This window comes from Dermochelys coriacea, chromosome 25 (assembly GCF_009764565.3).
Source record: "Dermochelys coriacea isolate rDerCor1 chromosome 25, rDerCor1.pri.v4, whole genome shotgun sequence".
NCBI classification, from domain to species: Eukaryota; Metazoa; Chordata; order Testudines; family Dermochelyidae; genus Dermochelys; species Dermochelys coriacea.
Genome location: NC_050092.1, coordinates 15,598,495 through 15,612,201, shown reverse-complemented (window position 1 = coordinate 15,612,201; position 13,707 = coordinate 15,598,495). Strand labels below are relative to the sequence as shown.

The window sequence follows — 13,707 nt, the reverse complement described above, 5'->3', positions numbered from 1 at the left end:
CTCTTGCACAAGGTCTTCAAACACATGATTAATGCATGAGGGACTCCGCAGGTGACCTGCAGATCTGGATACTGCAGTGCCTCACTGGCCTTTCCTGAGGAATTCCCTGCTGTGACCAGAGGTGCCAGCCTCTTAGCCATTGTCCCTGGAGTTCTAGCTGCTCCCAGCAAGCTGAGATCACACTACTAACAACTCTGGCACAGGGGTGTTGGAACAATTTGTATAGTGGGGTGCTAAGAGCCATTGAACTAAACAGCAAACCCTGGATATAATGGAAATCACTTCAAGCCAGGGGGTGCTGCAGCATCCCTGCACCCCTAGTTCCAACACCTATGCTCTGTCTACGCTGGTGCTGCCCCCACTAAGCGGCACCAGTACTGGCAGTATCCTTGCCAGTGTTGTAGGTAAGGGGGGTTTCATTGTGCCATGGTGGCGTGTTATGGAGATGCTACATTCCTGGCTTGGGAGGCAGGGTCCTAGTGAAAATATTTACCCTTTAGAACAAGATGGGTCCAGATGGGCTGCAGCTCCGCCAACAGGTTGATTGCAATGAAAAAACATCCATTAATCTCCTGAACGTGCCCATAGTGAGCAGATCTTGTCCAGGGCATGCAACCTTCAGCCTCCTGCTGCTCTCTGTGCTCAGGATTCCCTTGCTTTGTCTTTGTGGGGGCTTGTTGTAGCAGAAGAATCACATGCACTGCTACAGGCTGGGGACTGACTGGCTAAGCAGCAGTTTGGCAGATTACAGTGGATGAGAAGCTGTGCCCTTGTTGCCAAGAAGGCTAACGGTATATTGGGCTGTATTAGTAGGAGCATTGCCAGCAGACTGAGGGAAGTGATTATTCCCCTCTATTCAGCAATGGTGAGGCCACATCTGGAGTATTGCATCCAGTTTGGGGCCCACACTACAAGAAGGATGTGGACAAATTGGAAAGAGTCCAGCCGAGGACTGTGAAAAATGATTAGGGGGCTGGGGGCACATGATTTATGAGAAGAGGCTGAGGGAACTGGGATTGTTTAATCTGCAGAAGAGAAGAGTGAGGGGGGATTTGCTAGCCACCTTCAACTACCTGGAGGGGGGTTCCAAAGAGGATGGAGCTTGGCTGTTCTCAGTGGTGGCAGATGACAGAACAAGGACCAATGGTCTCAAGTTGCAGTGGAGGAGGTCTAGGTTGGATATTAGAAAAAACTATTTCACTGGGAGGTAGTGAAGCACTGGAATGGGTTCCCTAGGGAGGTGGTAGAATCTCCATCCTTGGAGTTTTTAAGGCCCAGCTTGACAAAGCCCTGGGCACTATGCTCAGCCTATGGTGTTAATCTTGCAAACATCTGCAGCTGATGGCTCCACAAACACATTCCTTCCCCTCACTTTTAAAACACACATGCTTAACTAGCTGTCTGCAAGGAATGAGAAGGGCTTTTCCAAATGTATTTAGGTGGGGGAGGAAAGTACTTGGGGCCAGCAGAGGTACAGGCTGGTAGCACATGGTGAGTACCCACAGAATCTGGATGTCTTCTTCTAAAATCTGATGAAATGGGTATTCACCCACGAAAGCTTGTGCTCCAATATGTCTGTTAATCTATAAGGTGACACAGGACTCTTTGCCACTTCTTCTGAAATGACTATCTGTGCATTAATTAATGATGCAGAGGCTTTAAATTGTCAGTGTTAGCTTTCTGCGTCAATGTGGTCCTAAGCTGAATATGTGGAACTGCTTGACTGTCTAGCTGCAGGCTGGAGAGGATGGGAGAAGGTATTTTCACTCATCTCTATCTGCAAAGGGTTAACAGACAGCAAGCTGTCCTTTTCTAAACACAGACCTGCAGTACCCACTGCCGGCTGGGGCTCCACGCTGCACATGGGGCTCTGGGGGAAAGAGAGAGCTCTTTGGCCATGTGGGGATCCCAGAGCCTGGAGGGACAAATCTTTGAAGTTCCCCAAGGGCAGAGCATAAAGCACTAGCCACCATTCGACTTCCTTGGGTATCATTCCAGCCAGTGTCCCCCCAGAGCAGCTGCTCAGCTCCCTCGAGGTTTGGGTCAGATACCTCTGAACTGGTAAAAGTGGCTGTGGCTGAGCATGCCTGGGTTGGGCAGGAGTGGGAGGTAGGTGCTGGAAGTGGGCAGTAAGTGCACAGCAGGGAGTAGGAGGCTAATGACACCTGGCTTGTAGCGCCGATGCTCCCTCTCCCTGCTTTTAATACAGCAAAGTAGCGTGTAGCACCCTCAGTTCTGGACTGGGACCCTGTGGTGTGAGGTGTGCACGCTGGAGTTGTGAGGTCTGGAGGACCACTCTCCCAAGTGGCCCGGGCCTGGAGCAGGTGCATGGCAGGCGGCTGATGCTAGGCAGGTGGGATGGGAGAGAGGGAAGATGACTGTGTTTGGCCTAAGAAAATCCAACAAACTGTATTTGGAAAACACTGTCCCAGCAAAAGGCCAGGGCAGGATAGGGCTCTCCATTCCCTGCCCTTTGGGGCAACCCTTTCTCTCTCACTGCTGGGTCGCTGTTTATATATAGTAGCGCCAGCAGCTTGCTAGGTGCTATGCAGCCAGAAGGCAATGTCCCTTCCTCACTTGATCTGAGGGTGACTCACCTCCCACAAGGCTGGGGCACCCTGCCCAGCATGGGACAGTCTGATCTCAGATGCTTATCAGGGTCTTGCAGCAGAGGAATTAAACCTTGATTCCTATTCACTCTTGTGGTTTCCTGGAACCCAGGGTAATAGCTGTTCCAAGTGCTGACGAAGCCACAGTCTCAGCAACTGGCGGATAAGCAACTCTTGTTCTGGTTAGGGCTGGGGCTGGATTATGCTCGCCACAGCATGAAACAATGCTCACGCCAGTTAGGCTGCAAGGATATGTCAGGAAGCATCCTGAAATCCTGCCCTTTGGTGACTCTGATCCAGAAACCTGCGTGTGGCAGCACGTCCTAGGACTTGCAGGGCCCAGAGCTAAGCCAGATGGACAGGGGTGCCGGTAGCAAGGAGACACCCCCACTTTCTCTCCTGGGACCCACTGCCAGAAGGAGGGAGCAGGTCAGCCCTTCAGTTAGAGCTCTCACAGGAGCGGTGGGTTCGCTCGGGCTTGGATCCAGCCTGGTGCCCAGAGAAGGGAAGAGTCTTTGTAGCATCCACTCCCCCTCCCGCCTGGAGAGCAGAGGCGGGTTTGTCCTTCTAGTGTCGGTCTCCATTAGCCAGTGCCAGTTGCTGTACTGCGTGCTGCAGCACTGCACTATCCCATCATCACACCTCTGCCCCTGTGATGCTGGGACCCCGACTGCAGACTGTCTGCAATTGTCATCTCCTGTTTGTTTTCATGCATCACTGTAGTGCTGCACAGGGCTTCAGGCAGGCCATGCTCAGGGCCTGGCAGCAAACCACAGTGACAGAGGAGCGTGCCGGAAAAAAGGGCACAAGGCTGGATCCTGGAAAGTATTAGGCAACCTGCCCTAGGAGCCGTGCCACTGCGTAGGAGTGCTGGAGGGAGGTGGGATGCTGAGCGCTTGTGCGCAGGCAAGTGCAAAGCGGTTTCTCTTTGAGCGGAACAGGAAGCCATTTGTGGCAGTTGCTGGCCACACATCCACTGCCGACTCGGGCTGTGCTGTGAGCTGCCAGCCTGGGCGCCCCTGGGGTGCTTCTGGGCCTCTCCTGTCCATGTCACCCGGCAGGCTCACTACAGTTGTCTGCAAGCAACTGAGCTACCTTGGTCTGGGCAAATCGCAGGCCAGGAGGGGCGGGTTTGTTTGTGACTCAGGAAAGGGGAAGTGGCAAGAGGATTGAGTCAGCAGCTGTTGTCACTTCTGAGATGAGCCTTGATGCTGTGTCTTGTCCCGATACCTGGCGGAGAAGCCCGGGTTATGGGCTGGTGAGACTGCTGCCACAGCGTGCTGAGGAGAGGCCTCCCACGTCCTGGGTATGTCCCGCTGTACAATCTCCACCCCCGGCTCCCGGGCCCTGGGTCGTTGTTTGTTTGTTGCAATGGCTGGTGGGAGAACCGACTAGCTGTGGGCCAAAAGGGCTGGGTCATGGGCTTTTGTAACTCTCCCTCGCCCCTCGCCCCCGCCCCCACCCCCACCGCTGCCTTGCTGCAAGGACTGAGCCGAAGGCCCCTGGGATGCAGGGCTCCAGGCCTAGAGGGGGGATGTGTGGGGCTAATGGGAGAGGTTGAGGGCAGTGGCTGTAACTTGAGGCCTCCCCTCTGCCCCAGTCTGCGGAGGGAGCTGAGGCATCCGGTAGCACTAGTCTGGGGAAGATGCTCTTGGCCTCAGGTTGAGAAGTTTCTGGTGTTTGGTGGGTTGTGTGGTGAGAGGGGTCACAGCTCAGCGGGGTGGCAGAGGGAGCTGGGGTTTGGGCACATGCTGCAGCTGCCCCTGGCTCCTGGGAGTGGTGAAACATGCCGCCGGCCTGGGGGTGAGATGAGGCGATGGCTCCCGTGCCAGCCACCAGGTGGCAGCACTGCACGTCCAATTGCGCAGCCAGGAAACCCTGACGTGGGTGGCCCCGTCATCCCCACATTGGGCAACTGGGCATCTTGTGACTCGGGCTTCCTGCTTCCCACGGCAGCCGGCTGGCTGCAGACAGGCCCTAGCCCTGCGCCTTCTCCCACCCCGTTCCCCTTTGCCAAGGCGCCCGCCCCAAGCTGAGGGGAGGGGTTTTTGTGTGGCTCCCAGGTGCCCGCGGGCGTAACTTCATCAGGAGTCCCAGGGACCAGCTCTCCTCCCGCCCGCTCCAGGGGTGAGGGGTAGGGCTGCCAGGCCCCATGCACCCAGTACCTCTTGGGCTCCTCAGCTGGAGGCAGCACACCCAGGGGAGGTACCTTCAGCTCTTCCCTGGGGTGATGGCTGGACTGTCAGCAGCGGCCCGCGTGCACGGCCCCCCCAGTCCAGGTGCCCTTCCACCCTGCAGTGGAGGCTGGTGTCGGTCTGACTGTGGCGAAGCAGAGGAGGAGCAAGGGGCATCTGCGCTCTGCAGGCCATGGGCTGGGACAGGAGAAGGTTGTGGGGCTGCCCCATGGCGCCTGAAGGAGGAGCCCCACTGGACTCCACCCACCCACAGCATTGAGGGAGGACGGGGGCCCTGGAGCCATGGCTGGGATTCTGGAGGAGAAGCTCGCCTGGGACCCAGATGACAATCTGGACCCAGCTCTTTGGGCCCTGTGCAGTCTGGCAGCTGGAGCCTTGCACAGGGACTGGCTTCAGGGCATGCTGCTAGCGCGAATGACCTCGTCCCCTACAGGGTGGTGTCACCAGCCCCGTGATCTAGGGAGGGGCAGTGGAGATGGGCCCAGGGAGTGACTGACCCCCAGTCACACTCTGAATTGGGGTCCGAGCCAGGAGCCCCCCAGCTCCTGCTGGAGCCACACCCTGCTAGCTCCCTCAGGGCCTCGCTCGGCAGACTGGCGGGACAAGGCCTGGACTGATGCTGTGGTGGCGGGTGAGAGGTCCCGGCTGGAAACTGTGCCCGGTGGCGGGGTGAGCAAGAGGGCTCATCTAGGCTCCGCTGGTGTCTGCCTGGAGCCGTGTGAAATGTCTGTGGACTCTGGAGCCTATTGCCTTGTGTGAGAGAGGACAGGAGCCCTTATGAGTCTCTCTGGTCCCTCACTGGTTCAAGTGATCCTGTCACGGGCCTTGGGCCTGGGTGAGGAGTGCTCTCCACTCCTGGGGTCAAAACAGCCCTGAGCGCGGCTCTCTATAGTGCAGGCAATTCTCTCCCAGGCCGTTTCCAGCTGAGGCAATGCTCTCTCTGTTCTGGGCTCTGTCCTGCTCTTCCTGTTCTGCTCTCTCCTCTGGCTATGGCTGGGGAGGGAAATGCTCAGAGCTGGTGGCTGAGGAGACTCCAGAAGCCAGTGCCTGCTGCTCCACAGGCTTAGGTTAGCAAGGCCCCTATCACTCTGAACTCTGGGGCACAGATGTGGGGACCCGCATGAAAGACCCCCTAAGCTTATTTCTACCAGCTTAGGTTAAAAACTTCCCCAAGGCACAAATTTTTCCTTGTCCTTGGATGGTATTGCTGCCACCATCAAGTGAGTTAGACAAAGATTCAGGAAAAGGACCACTTGGAGTTCCTGTTTCCCCAAAATATCCCCCCAAGCCCCTTCACCTCCTTTCCTGGAGAGGCTTGAGAATAATATACCAATCAAATAGGTAAACAAGGTGAGTGCAGACCAGACCCTTGGGTTTTTAGGACACTAAAAATCAATCAGGTTCTTAAAATCAGAACTTTATTATAAAGAAAAAAGTACAAGAAGCACCTCTGTAAAATCAGGATGGAAGGTAATTTTACAAGGTAATAAGATTTAAAACACAGAGGATTCCCCTCTAGGCAAAACCTTAAGGTTAAAAAAGCAGGAATAAACCTCCCTCTTAGTATAGGGAAAATTCACAAGCTAAAACAAAAGATTATCTAATGCATTTCCTTGCTTTACTTACAATTTTTGTAATCTTAGATGCTTATTTCAGGTAGGGTTTTAGGAGAGGGTTTTTCCTGCCTGGTCCCTCTCTTTGTCCCGAGAGAGCACAACCAAAAAGAGCACAAACAAAACATCCCCCCATATATTTGAAAGGATCTTCTTCCTTTGTTGGTCCTTTTGGTCAGGTGCCAACCAGGTTATTTGAGCTTCTTAACCCCTTACAGGTAAAGGAGGGATTTATGCTACCCTTAGCTGTATGTTTATGATAACCTCTCACAAGGCATCTCCTGGGGAAGTGGGCTTTGGGGGAGACCAGCCTGAGAGCAGGGCCTGGCCAGGAACAGGGTCTTTTCACCCCAGGCAGCCTGTCCTCTACTTTGTAAAGAGTCGGCCACATAAGCGAGGCCTGAGAAATAGTGAGCCTAGCTGTAGGGAGCAGACTCTGCCTCGATGAGTGGTACTCAACCAGGATTAGGGGTACCCTGGGAGGTATACCCCAGAGGTCTTCCAGGGGGGACATCAACTTATCTAGATATTTGCCGTATCTTACAACAAGCTACATAAAAAGCACTGGCAAAGTCAGTACAAACTAAAATTTCATACAGACAATGACTAGTTTATACTGCTCTATATACTATGCACTGAAACGTAAGTACAATATTTATATTGCATTTGATTTATTTTATAATTACATGGTAAAAATGAGAGAGCCAACCACTGTTCAGTAATAGTGTGGCTGTGACACTTTTGTATGTCTGATTTTGTAAACAAGTAGTTTTTAAGTGAGGTGTAATTTGGGGGTATGCAAGAAAAATCAGACTCCTGAAAGGGGTACAGTAGTCTGGAAAGGTTGAGACCCGCTGGCTTAGAGCTCAGGCAGGCTTCCCATGGCTAGAGCTCTGCTTTTCCAGCCTTGCCACAGGGCCAAGGAGTTGGGCTAAAAGTTTGGGGCATCAGCTAGGACGGAGGGGTGGGGGGAAGCAGGCTGAGTTACAGGCACAGAGTCAAGGGGTCCACTCAAATTTTGGGTGACGGGTCAGGTCTCTTATTCCATCTGAAGCAGCTTGAAAATGGGGGCCCTCCTTAGCCTGATCAGATGCTGTGGGAAAAGAAGCTGGAGACAAGTCTGTTCCAGGGGCAGTTTCTCCCTGCTGATGGTGGGTTTGCTGCAGAGCTGCCCAGAGCTGCTGGCTTGTCAGAGGGACGGCTTCCCAGGTATGCCCCGTGGAACTCACTCAGGCTTTGCCTTTGCACTTGGATATGCTGCCAGCCAAAGCCGTAAATGCCAGGCCCATGTGCATGTGGTGTTCATCCTGTGTTTCCATGGCATGAGTACTCAGGACCCTGCAGTGCTGATTGAGTGGCTGATGGATTTGGCAGGCTATCATCATTGTGACCAGGAGTGGAATGGGGAGCTATTTGCCAGTCAGGGGAAAGTTACCAATGTGCTAATAGCTTGTTTTTGTATTTAGTTTCAATCCAGTAAGTAGTGCTTGGTGCTTAGGGAGCAGAGCTGTCGTCCTAGATGTCCCCATCCTGCCTGCACTCGCTGCTGCAGGAAGTGTGCACGGCTCCTTTGTGCAGGTGGGAGATATGAAGCTCAAGAATTTCCCTCTGGCTGCCTCTTCTATCAGCTGATACTTTTGACAAAACACTTGGCTTCTCCACTCCCCCCTCTTGGCAGCTCCTGGGCTGAAGTCTGCAGAGCTGCCTCAGACCGTGCTGTGCTCTGCCTTGCAGCGACTGCATTGTCGCCTTCTGCTTGGGTTTTATCCTCTAACGGGGCTCGGAAGGCTCCCCAATGGCAGACTCGCTGCTAAACCACTCCTGGCCATCGTTCTCAAAGCGCTGGATGAAGAGATGGTCCTTTAAGCGAGGTAACGTCCCACTTGTGGGCCCTGGATGCCTGTTGGAGCCCTGCTTTGTGGTTCTGGGTAACTGCTGCAGAGCAGTGCAGGCACCCAGACCCAGAGCAAGCTGGGAGCTAGCAGAGTTTGGCTTGCTTTGGCAGAGAGGCTTATGTTTGTTTAGAAACAAGACTTTCCTTGCTGGAGGGATGCTGCATAAGTATTTGTTCATGCTTTTCCTTCCCTTTAATCTTCTCTTCAGGGCACCTTAAGTGCTTTTAGCAGCTGGGTAATTGGTTAAATATCAGTCTTCTGGTTTGATAATAACAAGTTTCAGAGTAGCAGCCTTGTTAGTCTGTATTCGTAAAAAAGAAAAGGAGTACTTGTGACACCTTAGAGACTAACAAATTTATATAAATTTGCCACAAGTACTTCTTTTCTTGGTTTGATAATGAACTTGATTCATTGCTCCCAGAGGACTGGAGAGCCTAAAGTTTATAGAGGCAGCTGTCTCCAGGTGAACCTCTGGCAGCGCTGCAGGTTATGTCATGCTGAGAGCTCAGCTCCCAGAGCCGTGTGTGCAAAGGGACTGAATCTAGTGCTTTCAAGGAGACCCCCTGGAACTTGTGGGCTAACAAAGCCTCAGCACTTGATGGGAGCAGCCTCCTCAGTGATTTGAGGAACGTGGCGCGCCACACAGTACTGAGTAAGGCCCTTTGTTAATCAAAGACCAGCAGTGTTAGTGAGTGGTGACAGAGGAGACCGATTCTGGTATTGGGGTCCTCAGCCCCCAAACGCTGCATAACTTTCTCTGAAAACGTTGTGTTGCTGTTGGCTGAGCTAGAGCCAGAGGCCTGAGGAGCATGAATTTCGCAGTCACTTGGGGCTTGACTCGACTTATGTGGACATCATTTCCCCAGTGAATATTTACAGTGTGCAACTGCCGTGCTGCTTTGATGCTTCCAGTATTTTTACCTGTGATGTCAGAGCTCTCAGCCTGCTCGTCCCCCTCCTTTTCACCTGGCTCCATTCTCCCCATGTACTTGCCTGCCTTTTCCCCCCCGCACACCCCTCTCCTGAGTGGATGAGCCTTGGATACAGGGTGGATCTCAGACTCAAACTGAGGGATACATGGAAATTCATTCTGGGCAGGAAGCAGAAATTGACACAGGACTAGGCTCCCAAAAGGCTGATTCAGGCTAACCCTTTCCAAACCTGGCAGCTGGCTGGGGCACAGGGAGATTTGAGACAGCTGATGAGAACTGAATTTTGCTAATTTCCAAATTAAGCAAATCTCCCTTCTAACAATGTCGTGGTACGAAGTGGCCCCTATGCATTGGGTTGGAGAGTCCTCACACCAGCCTCCTTCCTGCAGTGCTGTAGATTCTGCACACAACATAGCATTCAGTGAGCACTGCCTCAGAACGGATTGTCCATTTGTGTCATGTGCACAGGATGTTCAGCTCAGCTCAGCTCTGCCCTGCCAGTTTGTGCTGCTGCTGGAGATGTCCTTTCTCTGGGCCAGCAGTAGAGGAACCAGACTCTCAAAATGCATCTGAATCCCCCACTTCCCTCCCCGCAAGTTATCTGGGACCTTTCAAGGTGCTTTATCAGTGTGACAGACACAAACTGTACTGGGCTCACACCATCCATCACCGATGTGCCGCCGTCTCTGGGGTGTCACAAAGAACTCGTGCGCCCGCCAGCTGGTGAATGAGAGAAGTCCCTGCACACAAATCCTTCATGAGCCATGTGGTATGGGCTCTAAGCGCTTATCTAGTGGGGACCGCCTGTTAACCACATCGGTGTCAGACCCTAGCTACTGGGGAACTCGGGAGCCAGGGTTACATACACAGCCTCTCCCAAGCACACCTCCTGTGCCCTGGAGCCGAATACCCCTATGAGATTCTCCGGGAGCCTTTCTCAGCAGGACCCTGGCAAGTTTGTAGTCTCAGTGGAGTTGTTTTAAAGAACAAAGCCAGCACTTTGCTCCTCTCTGCCCCCTGCCCAGCGGCTGCCCCCATGTAGTTGATGTCTGGCCTGTGGGGAGGGAGCAGGGGATTTGTGTCAAGGAGTGAGAGGGGGAAAGGGCACTGGGTTGTCTTCTGCGTCTGTCAAGCCTGGAGCGGAGTAGGGCAGGTGAAGCAGCTACCAGCCTCAGAAAATGGACAGTGGGTGTTGGTTCAGCGGCACGAATGGAGCGAGCACACGTGCCCGGAAAACAAACTGGTTCAACAGTAGCAGTTGCTGACAGAATCCTGACCCAGCACGGTCAGAAAGAGTCTGGAACCTGTGACAATGTGGGGGTGTTAGCCGAAGGAAGCTAGAGTACAGCACCCAGCAGGCTTAGGGGCTGATTTAGGGGAAAGAGAAAGAAGCTGAGCATATGTCACTTGGCCCTGGGCCCACTGTGTGAAGAGTGATTGCTACAGGGAGGGGGAGGTCCTGAGGGTGCTACGAGGGGCTACACCCCACCATGATGGGAAAACAGAGACTGGAGCTCACTGAGATGGATCCTGCTGGGTAATCATCTCCAGGGGGAATTCCAATGCTTGGGAGAATTTAAACTAAACTGGACAAAGACCTAGCAAATATACAGCCAGGAACCATGTTGCCCTGGTGCCCAGGAGGGACGAGAGGGAACCCAACCGGGGCCTCCTGCTACCTGCCTCCCTAACGTGTGTGTGCGTTTGTTTCCTTAGCAGTCAGCTGGCCCTGCCTGAGTCCAACAGCCAGGCCTCGGCACAGCTTGGAGGAACGGCTGGAGACTCCCCAGTGTATGGCTGCAAGTTACTGTTAGAGTCAGACAGCTTGTCTCCACTCCCTCAGCCCAGCCCTCATGAGCTGCTCTCTGCCACAGCAAAGGGCTGCTCACGCATGGCATTGGCACACGCACCAAGGGGCCGCACTCATTCAGAGCCCCCAGGAGCGGCAGGTTTATTGCGCACTCTACAGCTGTCTTAGTCTGTAGCGCTAATAATCCGGAAGCCAGCCCATAAAGGGTTGGCTTTGGAGCCGGAAGGTGGCTTCTTGATAGTTCTTTTTCTCCCTTAAACTTGCTGTTGTTACAAGTGTCCAGGAGTTTCTGGCACATGCACTGCTGCTCAGGCTCCTGGGAAATCCCCCCGGGCCCAGCGATTCCTGCCTTGTGGAATGATTACACGGTGTGGTATTGCTGCCTTTCTTCACTGTGTTGCCTTTTAGAAAAAAGAAAGTGGGGAGAATGCCTGAGATGTGGAGACCCTGAGCTGCGCGTACAGAATGTGCGCTCTTGATTTTTCTCCAGCATGTTTCCTCCCCAGACAGTTCCCTCACTCATTCACTGAGCCCCACAAAACCCTGCACTCTGTTGAGTGGGGGAAACTGAGGCCCAGCTAGGGGGAAATGTCTTGCCCAAGGTCATATAGTGAGTCAGTGGCAGAGCTGGGAATACCCCCTGACAGTCTGCCTTGCTCTAACCACTAGGCAGGTGCAGTGTTCACATCGGATTCACCTGGTAGCCCAGTCTGCAAAGAACCAGGGACTGGTTTGTCAGAGGCAGCAGCAAGGGCACACTGACTGGGCTTTAATCCTTCTTTAATCCATCCTGGTGGTGGTGGTGGTGGTGGGGATTTAACCCCTTGTGGTGGGGTTTTCCTGGTACTTACACCCAGACTCTGCTTTAACTGAGTGGAACCTGCTCAGCCTGTCTCAATATCATCAGATCCAGAGAGGGGCTACAGGCCTGCATGCCTTTCTGCGTGCCCCCGGAAACAGGACTCTCCTGGCCTCGGCTAGTCCTAGGGGCTGGGGGTGCAAGGAGATAGCCTGAGCCAGTGGCACAGAGTGGAAGAGGCTCCAGTGTTGTCCTGTCCTTTGGGGCCTGGGGGCAGATTCACCCAGGTCACAGGCCTGCCCTCTCCTACCTGCTGTGCATTTACACAGGTCCCAAACTGTCCTGTCTGCTGCATGTTTCTTCCCTTCTATCTGTGCAGGAGCTCAGCTACGGTACCGGGTGCCGGCCATGAAGCCAGGCTGTGGCTGAGCCTTAAATCAAACCAGGCTGCTGGTGGGGCCCTTTCCAGTCCTAGGGAACTCAGAGACCATTTCCCCACAGACTCCGCTCTGGGGATTCAACGGCCAGGCGCTCGCTCGCTGCAGCAATACCCTTTTATGGTTCCCAGCCAGAGGCGCATTAAGCAACCACAGTCCTAATCTGCTTAATGTTTCCTTAAAGCAAACAGTGAATGCTCTTGAGAGCGTCACTCTGTCATCTCATCTCCAGCCTCCGGCTGAGCAAAGGTGCGAGCTGCTGCTGAGTGCCCGAGGTGTCTATCCGATTCTCCACCCCTCAGGCTGTTGCTGCATTGGGCCTGCCTGCCCCGAGGAGCCTACATCTTTTACAAAGGAGCAAAACACACAGAGCCCAAGGCCTGGTCTATGCTTCAAAATTAGATGGCTCTAGCTACAGCTCTCAGGGAGGGGACGCGTTTTGTGACCTAAGCCCCCCTTACGACACAGCCAGGTTGATGGAAAGATTCTTCTACCTCAGAGAGGAAAACCCTTCTGTCGCTGTGGGAAACATCGATATGACAGGAGCACAGCTTCAGCGTGGTAGCAGTACCATGATAGGGCCTGCAGTATAGACATGGCACAGGGCTGGCGACTGCGCTGAGCCCAGAGGCTGCAGGTTCCTACTCAGAGTGCTGTTGAGTGGGGGGAGCCTAATGCCGTGCCTCCTGCCCCATGCAGGGCCATGGACTTGTCCAGTTCTCCCAGAGTGGCATTGTGGATGCCCCTTGCCACTCAGTCCACTCCTGAGCTTGACAGGCACGTGTCTTAGTCCTGCCCCGCACTGTTGCTCCAGGGTCACTCAGTCCCACCTGGGCCTGTCCTGCTCTCACTTGTGCTGTTGGAGTCAGGAAGGTGTAGGAGGGGAATCCTGCCTCTGGGTTTCTGCCAGGCTATTTGTGGGCTTCTTTGGGGCCAGGAAACCCCTCCCACTCAGCAAAGGACGATGGATCTCCTAAGCAGCTGTTGAGTGGCTGCTCTGTGCAAGTAGGGGTTGGTCTCACCCAGCTGGCTCTTGTGTGCACACCAGTCTGCCCAGCCAAAATTTGGGAATGTAATTTCAGAGGCTGGTTTGCGAATGTGGTGCGCTTGCCCATGTGCCAATCTGTTATGCATAGTGACCAATTGGGTATGGCTGATAGTGGTGCTGGCTTAGTAGGAAACTGTCCTGGGAGGGACTCTCAGGGCTGCTTGTGTTACATGGATTAGATCGGGGTTCTCACCCTTTTTCTTTCTGAGCCCCCCCCCCACATGCTATAAAGGCCCACCTATGCTACAACTACTGTTTTTCAGCCCCGCCGTGGTGGGGCTCCAGCGTGGGATTTCTGCCCTGGGCCCCAGCCAGTCGAATGCTGGCCCTGCTTGGCAGACCCCCTGAAACCTGCTCACGGACCCGCAG

General features: G+C 53.9%; 1 protein-coding gene across 1 annotated transcript in view; it reads left to right on the top strand.

Annotated features, from left to right (window-relative positions):
* The first annotated feature begins 3,553 nt into the window (after positions 1 to 3,553).
* ARHGEF18 (Rho/Rac guanine nucleotide exchange factor 18) overlaps positions 3,554 to 13,707 on the top strand; it is a 90,776-nt gene continuing 80,622 nt past the window's right edge. The window contains 1 exon segment of the mRNA XM_038383641.2: positions 3,554 to 3,915. The gene's annotated coding sequence lies outside the window, so the exon portion shown is untranslated.